General features: G+C 36.8%; 1 protein-coding gene across 1 annotated transcript in view; it reads left to right on the plus strand.

Annotated features, from left to right (window-relative positions):
* Window positions 1-531: 531 nt before the first annotated feature.
* FRY (FRY microtubule binding protein) overlaps window positions 532-19,370 on the plus strand; it is a 206,451-nt gene continuing 187,612 nt past the window's right edge. Inside the window, exon 1 of the mRNA XM_061993519.1 lies at window positions 532-614. The gene's annotated coding sequence lies outside the window, so the exon portion shown is untranslated. The remainder of the gene's footprint in view (window positions 615-19,370) is intronic.

A 19,370-nucleotide genomic window follows, 5' to 3' on the forward strand; every position in this document is an offset into this window, starting at 1 on the left:
AATAGCAAAAGTAGATTTACTCTCTGTACTTTTTATTTTCCAGAGGCACTGCTCTTTTTACTTCTGTTTAAAGAATTACAATGTAACTCAGCTTCTGCTGTTGCTTATAGTTTCTGACTGGATATTTATTAAAAAAAAAAAGTCTAGCTTATATTACTGGTGTAAAGACAAATTGTCATATAAAAAAATTTTTAACATCTGTGTATAGAATTTTCCCAGTTGTTTTATGTCTTTATCCATAAGCATGAATTCCTAGTAAGAAAGTATGCAGTTGTTATTTTAACAGCATCTACTATGAAATATTTGGTAGATGAATACAATTTTTAAGGTCATGTTTTAAGACTTGGATTTTGTTTAATCTTTTGTTTAATCTAGGAGCAGTAGTATATCATGTTGTCCAGGTGACTGAAGGTTAACACAACTGTTACTTTTCCCTAGGTAATTGTGATGGCTCACAATGCAAAACAGTGATCTCCGGGAAGCAAGGAGATAGCATCCAGACTTCTTGCTGTTAACCCACCTCTGCCTGAACTAGAAAACTACTTATGAAAATTACATTGCAAAATTAAAGCATTAAGAGACATCACTACACGAAACTGTTGCTTCAGGGAAAGGTAAGATTCTGTATTATCTAGTTATTACAGATTTACATGAGATTTTTCTATTAGAGTGATAGAGAATTGTATGTATGAATGCATTTATTCAATACATTTAGCAACTATTGTCCTTTTTTCGTAAATAGTTAAGTCTTTTGCATAGGTGAAAAATATGAATTGAAACATGCATATTGGGATTTGGGAGATCATGTGTATGTGGTTCTTACTGAAAAGGATTTTGTGCATGAATTTAAATATTGGCAAATATAGGTTTTAATTTCTTATGGCCTCACTTTAAATATGAATTATGTGACATGAGATTGCACAGATACTTCACAACAAATATTTATGGACTCTGTCTTAATGTTAGTGAAAGCTGGCAAACCATTTCCAGGAGCTGAAAATACTTGTGAGTTTTAACTAATCTGATACAGTATAAGTATTACTTAAAGCCTTCCTGAAACTTAAATTACTTACAGAAAATGGTTGGCTATATTTGGATTTGTAAATGCTGATACATGTTTGAAAGCAAATAATAAGCATTTTGCATGAGTACTGAGTAAGTATCTGAAATAGCTTCAATTGCTATCATGCATTTATATCTCAAAAGAACCAGGGGAAAAAGAGAGAGTAGCACGAGAAGAAATTTATCAGTGCATTTCTCTTGAATAAAACAAAACATTTTTTTTTCCTTCTAAAAAGGGCGAGTGGGTTTCAACCTGTTTTAATAAGTTGTATTTAGTACTGCTGTCATATAAAAAGAAGATTTCTTGGAGTCAATTAGTTTTCCCTGTAATTGGCTGTAAGTCACAACAGTGTGTTACTCCAGTATTTTCCTAGAGTACTGGCTGCCATAGTGCTCCTAGTTCTACTCCACTGAAGCCTGAAGTATTTGGTTTTGCTTTTAAAAAGCAGTACTATAAAGGCTCTTGACAAGGCCCCAGACATTTTTGTCAATTGCTTAAGCACAGAATTTTCTGTTTCAGCTTTCTTGATTTTTGGATGACAATTTTCAGTACATTGAGAAAGTTGTTGTAATACCATTTGTTGTTCATTGCCTGTTTTATTTTGATGTAGTCTTTTTTTATCCAAGATAATACGAATCAAAACGAGAAGCAGGTGGTTGTTTTGCTGTAGAGCACAGCGATCTGTAAATGTGAGATATATATTATGCACTTTATATGACCATTATGAAGATGGTGATTTTCATTGCCTAGAGATACGCTGTTCTGGGCTGACTACATGCATGCTGGCATGGACAGGGCTCCAGATGGCTGAGTCTGTCAGTTCAGTTTGACTTGTGATAGGGCTCTAGGACACGTCTCCGCAGCAGCACGTTCAATTTCAACCTGGTGTACCACTGGAACATGCTGAAATTCCTGTGTCAGTCACTGCAGTCATAGGGGTCTAGAGCACGGTCACTAGTACTCTAGACACAAGATTGAGCACGTATCGTTGCACCATGTGAGCCAGGAGGGAACGTGTGATGACTGGTATGGAAAAGTACAACTACACATAATTTCAAGCTCCAAGCTGGGAAATGAGAGCCGTTTCCTAGACTACTTTGTGAATGTAATTCTAAGACCTCCTCTGTTCTGGTTAAGCAAACTCAGGAAATACTACACTTGAGCACTTTTGGACTAGTTTACCTCTTTTACTGTGCCTTGAAACAACTGATTATATTAATGCTGCTCTTTCACAAATCAGTTTAAGAAGATAGAACCTCTCAGCAGTTAAGCTAATGGCTTCTGAGTGAAAACAGTATCTCATGGCAGCAGGCTTCCCACTCCAATGAATACAAATTTGGCATGTTAGCAGGTGTCTTGTAAATGTCCTTGAACTCAGAGTTGGTATTACGTGAATATGCATGTAATGGGCTTTTATTTTCTAAAAGGGAGATGAAGCTAACTGGGTTGATGTGCTCTTCTAAAATCTCCTATCTTTTACAGCTTAGAAAAAAATCACAGAGCATAGAGGGAATGATTTAGTTCCATTTAACTGAAATAGTGTTGTTTTTTAATTATGCTGGTGGCATATCAGCAAAATTAGCAGTGGTAAGTCTGATGATTGTAGGACCTATTAACTTTCCATCAGTTCTCTCAGGTTTTGGAGGATGATGTTGCTGGAATCAGCAGTAGAATGCTAGGGGAGACCATATCCGTTGCTACTCATGAATGTAACTGGCTTATTTCCTCTTTGTTTTAATGTTGCAGTATAAATTTTTGCTCTTTGATTAGTTTGATTGTTTTAATAATATATTTCTATTTCTCCATCAGTTCTATGCCTTTGGCTTTTGGAAGTAATAAATAGAAAGTGTTCATTTAGTCTCACCAAGGCATGTGACAAGCTATCTGGCAGTAATCTAGGAATGCAATTAAACGTGTTTACTTATGCATTTTGTTTGCTAGGTTACAGTTTCAAAATTTTGTAAAGTATAGGCCTCACAGGACATAAAAACTCAACCATTTTATTTTAGTGCTTTGACTTCATTTTTTAAAGTTTGAGAGACTCTGTCATTTCTTCACTCATTTAATTGTGCAGCCAGTGTTATATGTGAAGGTTCTAATTTTTACTCAAATTCTGATAGCTAGGATTGGTTTACTGAGTGTCAAAGTGCAGATCCCAGCAGCTATCTCCATTTGGAGCTCCGGTTTTGGAGAGACTGAAGCCTGGCTGTGTGGAAAAAACAAATTTTATAAATACCTAAAGGATGTACATATGTACCTGAATTATAGTACTTCACAAGGTGGTGGATGAGACATTTGAGCAGATTGGACTGTTACAGGGGAATAAATGAGAACTATGTGTCCAAGAATTCAAATGGAATATGAATAGAACAGTAATGTAAAACAAGGCAAAAAAACCTGCAAACCAAAACAGAAAAGGAAGAACTAAAAATAGATTTGTTTTGTTATTTTTAGGGATTCTTGCTGGTTGCATAAAAAAATCACTGAACTAAAAAGGTCATACCTTTTTAGTTCATACCAACACTCAGTACCTTTCAAACATTCATTTTAATCTAGTGCAGAGATCCAAATGAAGACTGATTCTTGGAATTTGGGGGAGGCAGTTTTTTTCCCCTAATTAAAAATATCAGCATACTAGCTTGAAATCTGTTCCAGGAAACAGATCAGCATCATTCATCATGTTGTAGCCAACAGTATTGATATTGACTTGGATAAGGTAATAACATTTTAGGGCTGATAAGCATCATTTAATATTGCCTAAGAGTGGCTTTTGTTTTTCTTTTCCTGTTAAGGTACTGTAATAGCTCATGAAAGGAGTTTGTCAAAATTAATCTCAGAAGAGTTCTTCAGAATCTTTATAGCTATAGGGTGAGTGTTTAAACAATTTGATTTTGCTTGTACTTTTCTACTTGCTTAAAAAAGCAAGTGAAAGAAAATTAAAAACAAAGTGGGAGACCTGCATCTGATATTAAAAAATAATATTTTTAGGAGTGTGCATAGCATAGCATGCTAGATATCACCAAATAGACAGCAATTCTTATTGAAACAGCAAACACTTAAAAAAATCATGAGATGGACAACCAAATCAAAGAAAGCATGCCATTATTTCCAAAGTAAATATTTTACCAAATAGGTTTTTGACTCAAGGACCAAGTGGTATAAGGAACATGGTATGATGTGTATCCAGTGCAATGTTTTAAACAGATTTTAAACTTCCTGGCTTTTCACTTGCTTATATTTAGATAAAGCTTAAATATTTTCACTCAATGCTTTTTTGTTTTGATTAAAACAGATAGCATTTTCCCCTTTACAGGTGACTGATTTGGAGGCTTTTCTAAGTATAAGCAAACTTTTCATGTACGTGTTTCTCCATCTAGTAGAATAGAGGAAAGACTCATTCTCCATTCCCTCCTATAGAGAAATGAGCTAAAAAGCCCAAAGATACAGATATATTACACTTTTTTCCTCAGCACTGGTGTGCTATTTTGGGATATATGCTGACCTACTTTCTATGTTTCCAGAAAGCAAGCTGAAAAATTTTAGCTCAGGTTGCAGAAAGATTTGGATTTATTTTTCAGTGGATTTTTGCACATCCTTTCACATAGATAGGCACACAAATACACATACATACACACACACAGACACATTGGCTGATGTGGGGATTGATGTACAGTAGCAAAGCTAGATTGCCAATTTTGGTAAAATTTCAACAATAATAATAGCAGATCTCTGTTGTGAGACACATGCCTTTATAGAATTTGACAGGAAGATGTTTTCAATCTAGTGGTGCTGTTATTCAGAGTTACATGATAAAAGAGAATGCTTTCCATTCTAAATTTTTAATTAATTTGATATCGAAGTATGAACATCCAATATTGCTGTAAGAATCTTGTTACATTTGTTTTTCCAGTTTCTTCAGCATTGTTTTAGAGACTGGAAAATAAAACCCCTTTGAATCATTGACTTTGTGCATCTCTTTATTCATCACTCCGACCATCAGAGAATATTCAGCCCAGTAGTTTGCCATTCCCAATTAAAGTAATGATGCCTAGAGCTTGAGAATTGTATGAACAAATTATGAGAGAACAAATAATTAGAGATGAAGACTTGCTCCTGTCCTCTGCTTAGGGCAGAAAAAATTCATCAACCTTGGCAACACTGCACTCATCTGTGGACTCTTCACAGCAGAGCAGCTCTGCTGGTGGAAGAAAATGCTTTTTAGCTTATGAGCTTCACTCATGATGACAGTAGTGCAGAAGGTCTTGGTATGGCACTCATCTAACTTGTATGAGCATACAAAGGTTAAGCATCTGTAAGTTTTGGTAGAAGTCTGCAGTGAAGTGGAAAACAGAATTTCCCTCATCCTCAGTTCGGGAAGATGAATTCTGGTTTGTAAAGGTACGGCTCTCTCTGTAGATGGAGTTCAGACTTTGGCAACTTGTCTTTGAATATCTGCAGCTAGCTGAGAGAAATCCAGTCCCTTTTCTTTGTGTATACCACAGCTAGAGTAGAAAGTTTTGTGGATTTTTCAGTAGTGCTTTAGGTTTACTAGGAAAGGCTGAACCTAAGTTCAACCTTAGTTTACACCCAAGTGTCCTCTGCAGTCTTACTGCTTTCCAGGATGTCCAGAATTGGTGGGATATTAGTAAATAATGAAGTTGAATCAGTATTACAGCATGATAGTCATATGAGAATTGGCTAGTTAAGTGCTCATGCTACAACAGCATGTTTCTAGTGCTACTATGTGGAAGGCAATAAAATCAGAGATCGTATGGTTACAAACACAAAACTCATCAGGGTAGTAACTTGAAGGAAAGCCAAGTGGCAATTTAAGAAGCTTGTTCAGCTTGGCTGTCACTGTGATGTTATAAAATATTGTGATACTAAAGTATTGTATCCATTTAAGTATCCAGTGCCTTGATATTCTTGTTTAACAATGAGGTATAAATAAAAGAGAGAGTTAAAAAAGGAGGCCTGTGGAATTTTGGGGGATCTGGAAGAGATTTTAGATTGTGAAGCCTCAAGAGTTCAATCATATAAATTTATAGAAGGGAAATTGACAGAATTAGTTGATCATCAGATGAATTCTTGTCTCTTAAAAAACCATCTCTAAGGAAGGAATTTATGAGCTTTAGAAATAAAGACCTTTGGAAGTTGAAGCTCCATCCAAATCCAGATTTTCTCACAAGAAGGAATTATTAACATTGGAATAGATGAGCTCTAGCATCTCCTACTAAGGAAGGAGGAATATTCCTATAATCCCCAAAAGCCAACATTAACATTGTCACTATTTAGCATACTTAGTAGAGGCACAGAGGTTATTCCCAGCCCTTAATCAATGGCCGTGTCCATTGAATGTAAAAGAAGTACAGGAGACTGGACTCCCAGGCTGAAATTAGACTTTGTGATTTAATTCCTACAAGTGTGCAATACTTTTCAAAAGCCTATCTTTAGTGAGCAGCCTTCTCTGTGGCCTTCTGTATACAGTTGATCCAGATGACCCTCACTTATATTTCAGGTTCCTGTGCTTTGTTCTTTCCCATGCAAGCAGATGTGTCGTGCTTGTTGTACTTGAGAAACGTATCTGGGAATCTCATTTCTATGTGTGCTTTCAGTCTGTGGAAGAATTAAGAGGATCTCAGGTTATTTAGGTCCTCTTAGGACCCCCTATTAGTTTCCATCCTCACAAAAATATTTATTACAATTTCACAATATGCTGAAAAAGTTTCCCTGGTACTCTCCTGTTTGTGTCAAAACTTGGAATGATAGCCCCAAATAATTTTGTCCACCTAAGAAAAATAGAAATAATATGACCAGTGGTGTAAAGTACCATGAGTAGGTCTGTGCTTTTCCATAGGTGGCAGTTCTTCTTAGGTGCAGAGTTGCTTTATCAGCTAAATTTATAGCTTATTTTACAGTGCTAATATTGCAGTAGTGCTTAGCTACAAAAAATGCATTCCTAATGCAAACTGATTGAAGGATAGGACAAGGGGCAATGAGTACAAGCTAGAACATGAGAGATTCCAAAGAAACATAAGGGAGAAGTTCTTCACTGTGACAGAGCACTGGAAGGGGCTGCCCAGGTGAGTTGTAGGGTCTCCTTCTCTGAAGATATTAAAAACCCACCTGGACGAGTTCCTGTGTGACCAATTGTAGGTGGTCCTGCTCTGGCAGGGGAGTTGGACTAGATGATCTTTCGAAGTCCCTTCCAACCCTTAAGATTCTGTGATTCTGTGACTTATCATACTGATTTATGTCTTCCTGAAAATATTTAGCTTCTATAGTGTTACCCCTTTTTCTTGGATGCTTACATAATTACAGAAGTGTTCAGGAATGTATTTTTCATCTTTGCTCATCCTAGAGACAGATAACAGCTTGACTTTCCAGAGATAAGCCAGAACATGATATTCTATGCTATCACAGGCCTTAGTTCTTCAAATTCCTGCTGAAACCGATCTTAAATGTCTGAAAATGTTGCACCAGGGAAGGTTTAGATTGAATATTAGGAAGAACTTTTTCTCTGAGAGGGCTGTTAGACACTGGCACAGGCTGTCCATGGAGGTGGTGGAGTCCTCATTCCTCAAGATATTTAAAAGATGTGTAGATGAGGTGCTTAAGGATGTGGTTTAGTGGTGGGCTTGGAGTGTGAGGTTAGTGGTTGAACTCAATGATCTTAAAAGGCTTTTCCAACCAAAACCATTCTATGATTCTATGAAAACTATGTTTTGTTTGAACTATGTGAGGATACTGCAATGTACACAGTACATTGAGGATACACAGTCTTTGTCTGAGTATCTTTGGCTCTAGATCAATTTCAGGATTATCATTCTGAGTATTAAAAGTGCTACATTACCTACAGTCCAGCTGAAAAACTTTCTTCTCCTGTCACTCTTCTTAATTATAAAACCTGGAGCTGAATTTGCAAGCAGCAGGAGGATGGTGGTTTTCATGCACCTCCCTGGACTGTGGAATGAATTACTGCAAGAGCTGAGTGGGAGTCTTGCTGCATTTTGGGAGTGTTAGAGGATTTATCTCCCTTGGCAAGCTTTTTTCTCTCTAACTAAGCTCTTAATTGACTTTGTGTGAAATAAATTCCTCAGTTCTGAAGCCCTGTATAGAGATAACCGTCAAAGACTGTAAGGAATGGGAGAGTGTTTCCTTTTCTTGATGTGTCAATTGATGTGCACAGTCAGTGGACAAACAGGTGTCTTAAAATATGTACTTGATAGAGTGTCTGACTTAAACTAGATTTTTGCACAGTTTAATTTAACACTAACATTCTTCTTCTTGATTGTTTTCATACATATAGCTAGTCAGAATAAGGTTGTGTTGCCTTCTTTTAAAATTTACTAGTTGCACTGCTGACAGAAAAGTAACTCATTTTCTTTTCTGTTGCTGCAAGAGTGATCTTTATTACTCATTTTCATTGTGTACAATAGTGTATGTGTATACATATTATATTTGGTGTTTATCTGGTGAGCCTTGGGCCACTGCAACTCTGTGGAAGGACACACTTTCAGTAACACAATCCCTAAGGGGAGCATCTGTTAAAGACATGATCTCTATTGTCATCTTGCCTGTATTACAGCACTTGCAAAGAGAATTCAACCAGTCCCTTTTCCTAATACTGTTTTGAATGCATCTACTGTCATTCTTGCAAATTATTGTCAAATTAGTCTAAATTGTAGTTAACTCAAGCCAGTACATAGTCACAAAGAATCTCATCCAAATTTTTAAATGTTTTTCTAATTCATTCTTGTTGTGCTTATATTAATAATATCTTTGATCACTGAGGGTCCTAATCTGAATAATCATGGATAAATTGAATAATCAGTATACTTGTGTATAGTTTTATTAGACACATTAAAAAAATTGCATAAAAAATGCACAGGCACATTCTGCTAACTATAACATTGGTATGCAGGCTATATAAATCATGTCAGGTCTGGTGCAGAGTAATACAACATGATATTTTTCCAGTCCTGTCCAGGAACAATGTTTCAGGCATGATTTGGATGCCATCTTGTCACACTTTAAAAAGTCAGAGAAAAAGAATCAGTAAAATTGAGGGCATTTCATGTCATTGTTTAAGAAGATGGTGCTCTTTTACTAGTTACATTGTCATACATCTTCAGGAAAAAAAAGTGGAAGAAAGAAAACTCCAAAATATCTCTGAGTTCAAGTAAGTCTGCACAGTCCTTTCATGTTTGGTGTGATTTTCCCCTTTTTCAGTCTTCAAGCAGTTTGAATTTTTCACTTACCTTAAAGTTTGCTTTAGGAGTCAGACCCTGCTTGTACTTACCAAGCAGTGCTTTCTGTCGCTGGAGGCAGTAGTATGTGTCAGTTACTTGCGGTTGGTCACAGCTTCCTGTGGTTTGGAGACCCTGAGTTTCTTCACATCCTTTCCTTTTCCTTACTGTTTTTTACTGGCTGTCATCTTTTCTCTCTGAGTTGGGGAGGGGTGGGGCGAGGGAAGCAAATTTATGTTTAATATTCATGTAGCTGTTCCTTTCCTTGCTTTCTGTCTTTCTTTCCATGACAATGTAAGAGGAGCTCCAGACTGCTTCTAAATTCACATTTACAAACCTGTGTAGAGAAGCTTTCATCATCTGCTCTCATTTTAATGCAGGCAATGCTTTGCTTACATGGGAAAGAGGGACACAGAGAAAGAGAAGTTCTGTTTGCAATTTGGAGTTGGAATTTGGGAGCAGTGGCAAAGGATGAGTAACCAATATGTCTCATTCAGGTGCAGTTGGTAAAAGAGGTGACAGAAGCTGATTTTAAGTCTTTACACAGAAAAATTATTATTTTATGAAAGAGGTATCCTCCTGTATCGCAATGTTACGTGCAATAAGTGTGTTTTATTAATGCTGTTCAAATGTAAATAAGTATTTATAATAAGACTACAGTGGTTTAATATTGTACAATTAAATATGTACAAATCAGGTGTGGGGTACTTGTGTCTGTATCTTGAGGTTTTAAAGATAACTTACACATCCATACTTCACCATGCTGTAGCAATGTCACATTGGCTTTTCTATACCACTGATGTCTATAGCAGAAACTGAAACTCCTGTCCCCAGGGCTGTGCCTCAATCAGGCATTCAAAGTAGCTGGTAAGAATGGGTTCTCATGTTTCTAGAGTTCTGGCCTGAGGTTAAACCCCTTGATTTTCCTATTCATTGATCTTGCACTTGAAACAGTTTTATATGTAGTTCTGAGGAAGATGAAACCTAGACAAAGATATAGAGAGTATAAAAATTGAGTATTTTTCTAATATGAGAGAATAAAATTAAGTCAAAGTGTATATGAACGTGTGTTATACTTCCCATGAAAAGTGATATGCAGAAAGCATGCCAGACAAATAACTTTAAACCTATTTCTGTGTGCCAAACATCAAGAATATGCATGTGGTTTTGACTCTTCTGCAGGTGTGATAGCTAAGAAGGAGGATGGTTTCTGACTGATGGAAACAGAATGCATTTGTTGTCTTTGACTTTTCTGTCACTGTTAGGGATCCATCTACATTTATTGTGTTGTTACTAAAACTTCAGAATTATCATAGTTAAATGTGGCCTTCCTATTCAGTGCTACATGCCATGCACGAAAATGCAGTGGGCTTTTGAGGAGAAGATGGAAAGCTACAGGCATAGAATCAAGCATGCTCTGAGCTGACACTGAACAATAAAAATTTCTATGCTCCAATTCCTTAAATGGTAGTTATGGGTACACTTATTTCTGAAAACACTATCATTTTTGCATCTGAATTTAAATGTGGCCTGAGAACACGTATGAGAGCCATCTGTTTGAGGACTCAGGCAAACTATGGGTGCTTTATATATTTGTCTTAAATTTATGTATTTATCTTAAATTATATTTGTCTATGTGATTGTGTGTGATAAGCTCTACCTGGCTGTTAGGACTGCAACACTTCTGAAAATAAGCAGGTGTCAGTGTTGAGGATCTGGGGAACAGTTTGCCCCAACATGAGGGTACAGGTGAAGCTTAGACCAATAGGAACCTGGGCAGAAGTGCTTTCTGCTGTCCTGGAATCTAGCCCCCTAGAGGCAGCATGGTTGTCCCCCATTTGTGAAAGGAAGATGATATTTTTGAGACACTCAAAAAGTTATTTTTTTAAATCCTCAATCCACAAGCAAGTTAGAGCTCCTGAGCTGGATGACATGGGGGATCATGACAGCTTTGATCCAGAAGTTAAATGGTGCTGAAGAAAAGGCAGTCTTAATCCCCAAGATTTCACTTGAGGACATAGATTTTACTTGGACCCAAACTGAAGTGGATGTCAAATTATCTGGATCTCACCTTTAATTAGCAACAGATGATACAAAATGTGTTTCATTATGTGGATGTGGATGTGGAAACAGCTGTTAAAGAGTTAAATATTTTTACTGGAATCAAAGTCTGGTGATAGTTGTTAACCTTCTTTTTGTTTGTTTGGGCAATGACATAACACTCACTGAGTACTAGCCTGGGAGTTTAAGATCACATCCTTGCATCAGGTTGTAACACGTGGCTTGTTAAGACCTAAGGCACAGATATTCCAGGAGATGTGCTGAAAGTCAAGTGACTGTGCATGGCAGACTGTAGAGTCTGACATTATAGGAAAATATGTAAGGTGGGAAAAGATGAGAAGTGAAATCTTCACATTGTCTCCTCCTTTCTTTTCAGTCTGGTACTTTGAAGTATTTTCTCATACATTGTTCTCATTTATTATTTTTATTTTTGCAATATAAGAAACGTATGTAAAACCTAATTTGGGTCTGTCCCATTGCATTTCGTAGGACAGGTTTACTGAAGGATGAGATAAGTTTTGGCTGCCTTTTTACTTTCTTCTTCACTAACAGAATTTAATGTAACGCAAGCAATCCAGAGTCTTGGGCAAGGAATTATGTCTGCCACAAGGCAGACCAGTCTTCTATATTGCATCTCACTCAGCACTGAATTAATGCAACTTTAGTATGTTGGAATTTTTAAAAGTCTGTGTGTTATTAATAGGCCACATATATATTTGCCTGTCCACAAAAAGCAGAATTTTCATTATTCTTTAGCTTTGATGACAAGGGAAGGAGGAAGATTGTATTTCCTAAATCTCTGTGATCACTTTGGACAGTGTACACACTTAACAGCAAGTGTAGAATATACTCTTTGCAACTGATGGAAACTTTTGTTAAAACAATCCTCTGTAAAAAGTACTTTCAAGTTCCAAACGCTTTGGATTTTTTTTCCTCTACAACACTTTTTTTTTACAGGAGCTGAAACGCAGATATGTGCTAACAACATTTAATTCATGTAAAATACTGAACACTCAGAAGTGTTTTTAAATTTAAAATTGTCTCTGAGGTCTGACCTTCATATTCATAGCTTGCTCCCAGTATACACAGAATACAATAGGAAAAGCAGGGACACTTAGCATGCTTTATTTAGAACTAGTACTACACTTGGACCATAGGCCTAATGTCACAGATGTCAGTGGAATAATGGCAAGCAAGATTTTGTAATTCTAAATGTTACCTTCATGTGGATTCTGGCAAGTTCACCCTCAGCCTTTGGTCTTTGGAAGATGCCCAGCTTCTGGGCTGTCCTTTAGGCAATGTCCTCTCTCCTGAGGGCTCTGAGCCCATCTGTAAGGAGTTCCGTTGGCTTGCTGGGTTTTTGTACTCTATCTCTCCACTACCTGGCCAGAAAATGGCTATTTCCAGGGTCTGGGCAGCTTTTCTGTTGGAAAGGAATTGGCTTTAAAGTCCTCATTAAGACACGGTTGCTGCAGCTATCATGTAATGGGAACATCAGCGTGAAGTAAAATTGTTACAAATGTACATTAGCAGATGAATTGTTCTGCTTATGAAATGCTGTGACATAAGTCAGCTTCCCCTCCTAATGGGGCAAGTGCACATTATGGAACAAACAGTAAGGGAGTAATATTATCTTAGAACCAGATCACAGCTTTAACCATACATTTTATTTGTTGTTAGCAAACGAGAATGTGTCTACAAATTAAAGGTGCTTATCTTCATTTAGCTGAAAGACAGTGCAGCTGAAAGACGTGTCCAAATCTCTTGTCATAACTCATCTAATAAAAGCAGCATACCAACATAGAACGCAGGTCTGGAAAAGCTGTATGCTGTTCTTCATATTGTGTCTGTGTGTTTGAGGGAGGCAAAGACTGAAAGCTTATTTCTCTTTTCTGTGACTGTAATGCAATATTATCTATTGCAAATTAAAACTGTAAATGTAGTGCATGATATGACTAGCATCTAATACTCTGATTTAGCTTGCTCTAAGGTCAGGTGTAGCCTGGCAACTAAGTTCTAATTGCACTATTCTATGAGTCAAGTGTTTGCTACATGGGTAGAAATTAATGTGAGCCAAAAATGATTTCTTTGCTGTCTTTGAGAATATGACCATGAATGGTTATTTGTTGACCTTTTCCTCCTATACTCGCTTCTGTAAAATGATGCTTGACTAAAGAGAAGTTTTTTGGATGCTAAAGCTGTATCAAATCCAGGCTTTTTATTGTAACAGCATTAGACTGGAAGACATTGGTAATTCAAGCAGAGACTATGTCAGATGTTCACATCCTATGGATTAAGACAACCAGGTTATTCCAGAAAATTAAACAAATAATTTTTGAGTAACAGCTGGAGGGTTTGAACAGCTGTATATTTTCCTCACTTTCTGATCCCTTGTTTTCTCTTGCATTGCTTAACTTTTCTGTTTGAAATGCAAAACAAAAGAGGTTAACGACTTTATAGCACAGATACCGGTTGTAGATCTCTAACTATTCTGCTATATTTAGGAAATGTGACCTAGGTAATAATTGCTTAGAGGAAAAAAAAAGAAAGTTTTCTAAATGGATAGTTTCTGTTTGTTGAATAGTGTCTGAGCAAGCAGGTACTCAAGAAGATTCAACTTGGTTGTTACAAATTTGACTTCTTTAAACAGTTCTGCCACCTGTAAAACACATCCATAATGCAGTGAAGAGCCTGAACATTGCCTTTGTAAGCTTAATTTTACTGGTATTTTAACCATAAGTAATCTGGCCTACTTATTAAAAGAAACACTTCATATATCCCTGTCCAATGTGCTTGCTTCTGTCTTTTTGTCCCTTGTGGCAGCATGGATAACAATAAATAATCAAAAGGTAACCTAGGTGTGTGCCGTGGTTAGCCTAGCAGCCTTCTAAAATGGGTACTAATGCAACAATGAGGGAGAGTCTGTGGGCCACAGGCAAGAAGGAAGAGGCTTTATTTAAGTATTGATTGAGTGTGCTGGTTTAAAATGATAGTAAAGCTCAAACTTTCCTGTCATTGCTGTTCCCTCAAATTGCATGATTAAGAGGCCTCATCCTCCCTTGGAAGTATTTACATACCATTCTACTCTGGTGTGTGTAGTATGATGGAAAGGTCCGTGAACCAATATATACCACAGAAGAACTCATTGTGGTGGTGTTTTTTTTCTTCTACTTCTACACTACAGGTTTTCTGAGCCAATCTGCACTGACTGACACATGGAGAGCATTTTTTAGGAAACCCTTTCTTATTTCTGTTGTTGATAAGCACAAACATTTCCTCAGATGAAAGTGAGAATGACAGCTCTAATGCAGTCATAATAACATGTGGACTACTGCACATGAATCATAGAATCATAGAATGGTAGGAGTTGGAAGGGACCTTTAGAGATCATCTAGTCCAACCCCCCTGCAGAAGCAGGTTCACCTAGATAAAGTTGCAAATGTGTTGTATGAAATACAACAACATTTGCTGCCATATTTTCTGCGACACTTAGGCACTTCACGCCCACAACTTTCAGATACCACTAGGGATCTTCAGCTTCTGTTCTATTGCTACGTAGTCCTTTACCTACTTAGGATTTTCAGTTTTCAGAATAAGTTTTTGCCTGTCTTGATTTTTAGGTCTGAGTGAATTTTCAAAATACATGTTCTAGAGTGGATCCTACAAAAGGCAATTTAGTCATGAGGTGTTTGGGATTTTTATCCATCCTCTTCTGGATTTCCACCTGATGGTCACATTTGACCGTAAACTGTTCTTAGATTCCTGTGCTGAATTGCCCTTGACATGTCTCCCCTTCATCTGAAAAAGTGTGATCACTACCACTCCTTTGAACATCCCAGCGTAATTTCTCCTGTTGGAAATGTTCTATTTGGCATGAATATTCATTGGGCTGGAGAAGGTAAGATTGTATAGTGCAGCAATTGTATCACCCAGCTAGAATATGGGACAGTCGCTTTCAAGTCACTCTTCTAATCAATATTTAATTATCTATACATGTCAGAGTAGTTTCAGCGGGAAAAGTTAAGAGCTGTTTCCAGAATATCCTGTAGCCTGTTGGTTAGGTCACTTACTGAAGATGTTGAAGTTTTATTTAAGCCTTTTGTCAAATTTTAGTTTAAAGCTCTTTAAATGTCAGTTTCTGCATTTGGTATTTGGTATTTCTTGGTCTTCACGTGTTGTTCAAATATGTTTGTATTTGCTCAGATGTAAGCATTTTCTGTTGTTCTGAAAAGCTTTTGGTTCACATATTGGATTTAGTTGAATTATCAGGAAAAGACTGAATATTTTTATGTTGATTCATTCAAAGCTGAAGAAGGAAGTGGAGTTAAGAGAAAGGGAAGCAAGGAAAGCTTATCTGATCTGGGTTTTTTTCTTCAGTGGGAAAAGAGAAGGATAACATCCACGGGTTCTAGAAATTTTAAGGATGTGAAGGAAGTAGTCACTGAATGTCTGAGTCCAATGTATTTCAGATTGGATTCTGACATTAACAATTTCAGTTTGCAGGCAAATGCGGTTTAACTTCAGAGGAAGAACACCAATCTAGCAGTCTATTTGGATCTTCCTGCATTTCTAACACAGATATTTTTAAAAGCTACGTAGATGTATATTAAGATACATAATTTCACCTTGTCTCTTTCAAAAGCATGTGGATGAACAGTTTATTTCTTGTCAACAATAATAAAGGTTGTACTGAATTTCATAAAAAATTATATTTGAAGCAGCCAACCTCTTGATGATTACACCAGTCATACAATATACCCTGTCTTTAGGAAAATAATTAAAGTGTTCATGGTTTAAGTGTTCTAAATGATTCAGAGAAATCAAGTTTTATCTTCAGTTGTTAAAAAGAGTTTGCCCTATGTATACATGATTGAAACACTAGTTACTGTCACATTGAATTACCACTCTGCTTATTCACCATGCCATATTAAAAGTTACTGTTATTTAACACCAAAACTTATGTAGTTAGAGATTTGTTGGGTTTAATTTACGAATTTATTTTGTCTCATTCATGATAGAATGCAAGTAAGAAAAACAGCAAGTTCGTAGAAAATGTTGGGATTTTTCCTTTCATATCCTTGGGAGGCTCAAAAGATTTCATTGGGATAACTGGAACAAAACAAGAAAAGTACCCTAGCTTTTGCTTAAATAGAGAATTTTCAGACTGACTTTAGCCTATGAGTATTTATTAGTTAGCAGTTACATAGAGAGAAAATCACACTGGCAGTACGTGTTCTCAGGCCACATTTAAATTCAGATAGCAAAAGCTATCACACTTGCAGGATCCAGTAGAAAAATAACATTGTTGCTTCTGGAGTGGGGAAATCCCAAACTGTTAGTTGTGGCCATAAAAACCTTTCTGCTTTGTACTGTTTATGAGTCTTTAAATGTTGTCAAAAGACAGGACTGAAAGCTGGGACATATCCTTCAGGTTGTACCTTTCTCCAAACAGGTCCCTAGACTGGGAACTGAGTTGGGGTTTTCTGTTGCTTTGTGAATTTTTTTACCTCTCATTCCAAGTACTTTTTTTCATAAGGTTTAGCAACACTTGTTTAGCTTGCCAAGTTAATGAACTATTAATGAACTGTTCGGAGAAATGCTGTTGGTATAATATGAGCCATCCTAGCCCTAGACAGTGCCTCATATTAACTTGTATTTTCCCCTTTGCACAGATTGTGCTGCTGAGCTCAGGTTTGTTGAACTTCCTAATTACCTCAGAACTTTCAAATGAGTGATTTCAGCATGTCCCCTCCCTGCACCATTTCACTGATGCAAGGAGGGGCGATGCAGTAACTCTACACCTGTTCCAGCACACGCCTATCAACTGGCTCAACTTCCCCAACGAGTGCGCGAGTTAAGCATGAGAACATCTGAGATTGCTTGGGTCTATAACAACTAGCCCAAATACTTCTGAATCCTTGGATTGGCTTTGTACTGGGGAGGCTTTAAAAGTTAGTGCTCTATAATGGCAGTTGATGACAGCAGCGTGTACTCTAGGACTAAGAGTAAACTGAACTCCTATCAGACTCGTAAGTCAACAAGACGGAGAAGCCTACCACCAGACATCGTGCTAGAAAATGATTTTCAAGGAAAGTTTCAAAGAAATATAAGGAATATAGAACCTATACATCCAAGGCGCCCTAAGAAAAGACCTTCTATATTTTCAGGTAGGAACTGTGATGTTAATAGTGTATTGGTCAATATTTTAAACCTTTTTGGTAATATTTGAAGGATTCAGTAGCTGATTCCAATCAGAATTTGTTCTATTTTAAAACCAAAGGCAGTCTTCACAGATAGTTGTTGTCAAATACTATTTGTGTTAAATTATGACAGCCATTAAAGTTAAACTGATGGAACCAAAAAGAGAAATTCTCTTCATATTTTTCATTTCATGTTGCATGCTTGTATGGATTTTAAAAATATACTTAGCATTTAAAGGAAAACAGTTGTTTCTGTAGAGCTTTAAACTGCATTTTGCTTAACCCCACTTACAAACAGTGCAGTCAATAGCTGCAGTATAAGTATCTCTCTTGCTGCTCTAATACTGTATCTCACTGTTTTTCTGGAGGAAAGTGGTTTGGGGATAAGCAGACATCTTCAGTCTAGCTGATTTTTTTTTTTGTGTAGCCAGAAATTAACATCACTAAATAGTCAAATGCATGCTTTGAATTCCTGGCTTGCACTGGAGCCTGTAATGTCTGTAGTTAATAGTTCAGTTTAACTCCCTAGTTGTTAAGAAGTAGGGACACAGTGTAAGAGTAGATTTCAGTCAAACTAATGGCAAGTCTGGATCATTTTGGGTACCTTGTTTTTTTTTTAATTACTTGAAATATGCCTAAAGCCAGGCAACAGATTAGCATAAGGACAAAGGATTTGTTGCAAAACAATCAGGTCATCTTTCCTAGGAGGTCTTAAAAGGTTTTAGGGGACTAAAAGTCAATACCAGCTTATCCCTACTGAAACTAAAGATGTATTTCTGTGAGGTGATCAGAGGAAATGAAATACTTTGTAGAAACAAAAATATTGTGTTTCTCAAATTTAGACAGCTCCAATTCCAGATGAAAATAAGGATTTAAAAATTTCTAGGGAGAAGTAGTACAATCATACAAATATTTGAAGAGCTATGCAGTGTATAAAACTGTTATTAATTATTCAAGTATTAATATTATATTCTTTAATGACAGCTAAACTTGCACAGATACTTTCTCATGAGCTGAAACACTGCTGAAGGAATGGGAATACAGTTACACAAGGCAGCACCATTTGTGTGGGATTTAGAGCCTCCATTGTACCTTTGTTAAGGTATTTAAAATATTTCATTAGGAAATAAAGCTTTTTTCCTCCTTCTATTCTGCTTCCCCAGCTTAAAACAAAGCAAAAAGCCCTACTGGATTTTAAGTCAGGTGGCTCAGACATGCCCAAGTTTCCTGTGCTTCCCAGTGCCTGAACAGGCTCTTCATGAGGTGATGTGGTCTACTGGTGACTGTTAAAGCACATTATTGTGGGTAGGATAGACCCTCTGTGTCTTACTCTTTCTCAGTTGCTGCTTTTTATCTTCTAACTACCTTTTCTACTCCTTAATTACTTCTGTATTTGGGTTTTTTTCTCTAACTTTTCACTTTTTTCTTTTCCTGGTACATCAACGTTTTTGTTAGAAAAAACCCATGTTAAATAGCTTTGTGTTTGGCCTCCAAAACCTATACTGTGTTGTTCCCACACAGATTTCTCCTTTGTTCTGTGATCTCTTTTTTTTTTTTTTAAAAAAAAAAAATACAGTTCTTCTTTCTTTCTTCTCATTCCACCTTCCCAAATTACCACACTAGCAGTAGTACTCCATCGTTTGTGCTGCGTCAGGTATGAGCACTGTACTGCAGTTTGTGTGTCTGGAATGCTGCCAATACACTTATGAAATCCACTGCAGCTGTGTTACTGTACACTCAAGGGCACTTAACTCAAAGGTAATGCAAATTGCTTGCTATAAGCAATTGATGGAGCAT

The sequence above is a fragment of the Colius striatus genome, chromosome 1, assembly GCF_028858725.1.
Source record: "Colius striatus isolate bColStr4 chromosome 1, bColStr4.1.hap1, whole genome shotgun sequence".
Lineage (NCBI taxonomy): Eukaryota > Metazoa > Chordata > Aves > Coliiformes > Coliidae > Colius > Colius striatus.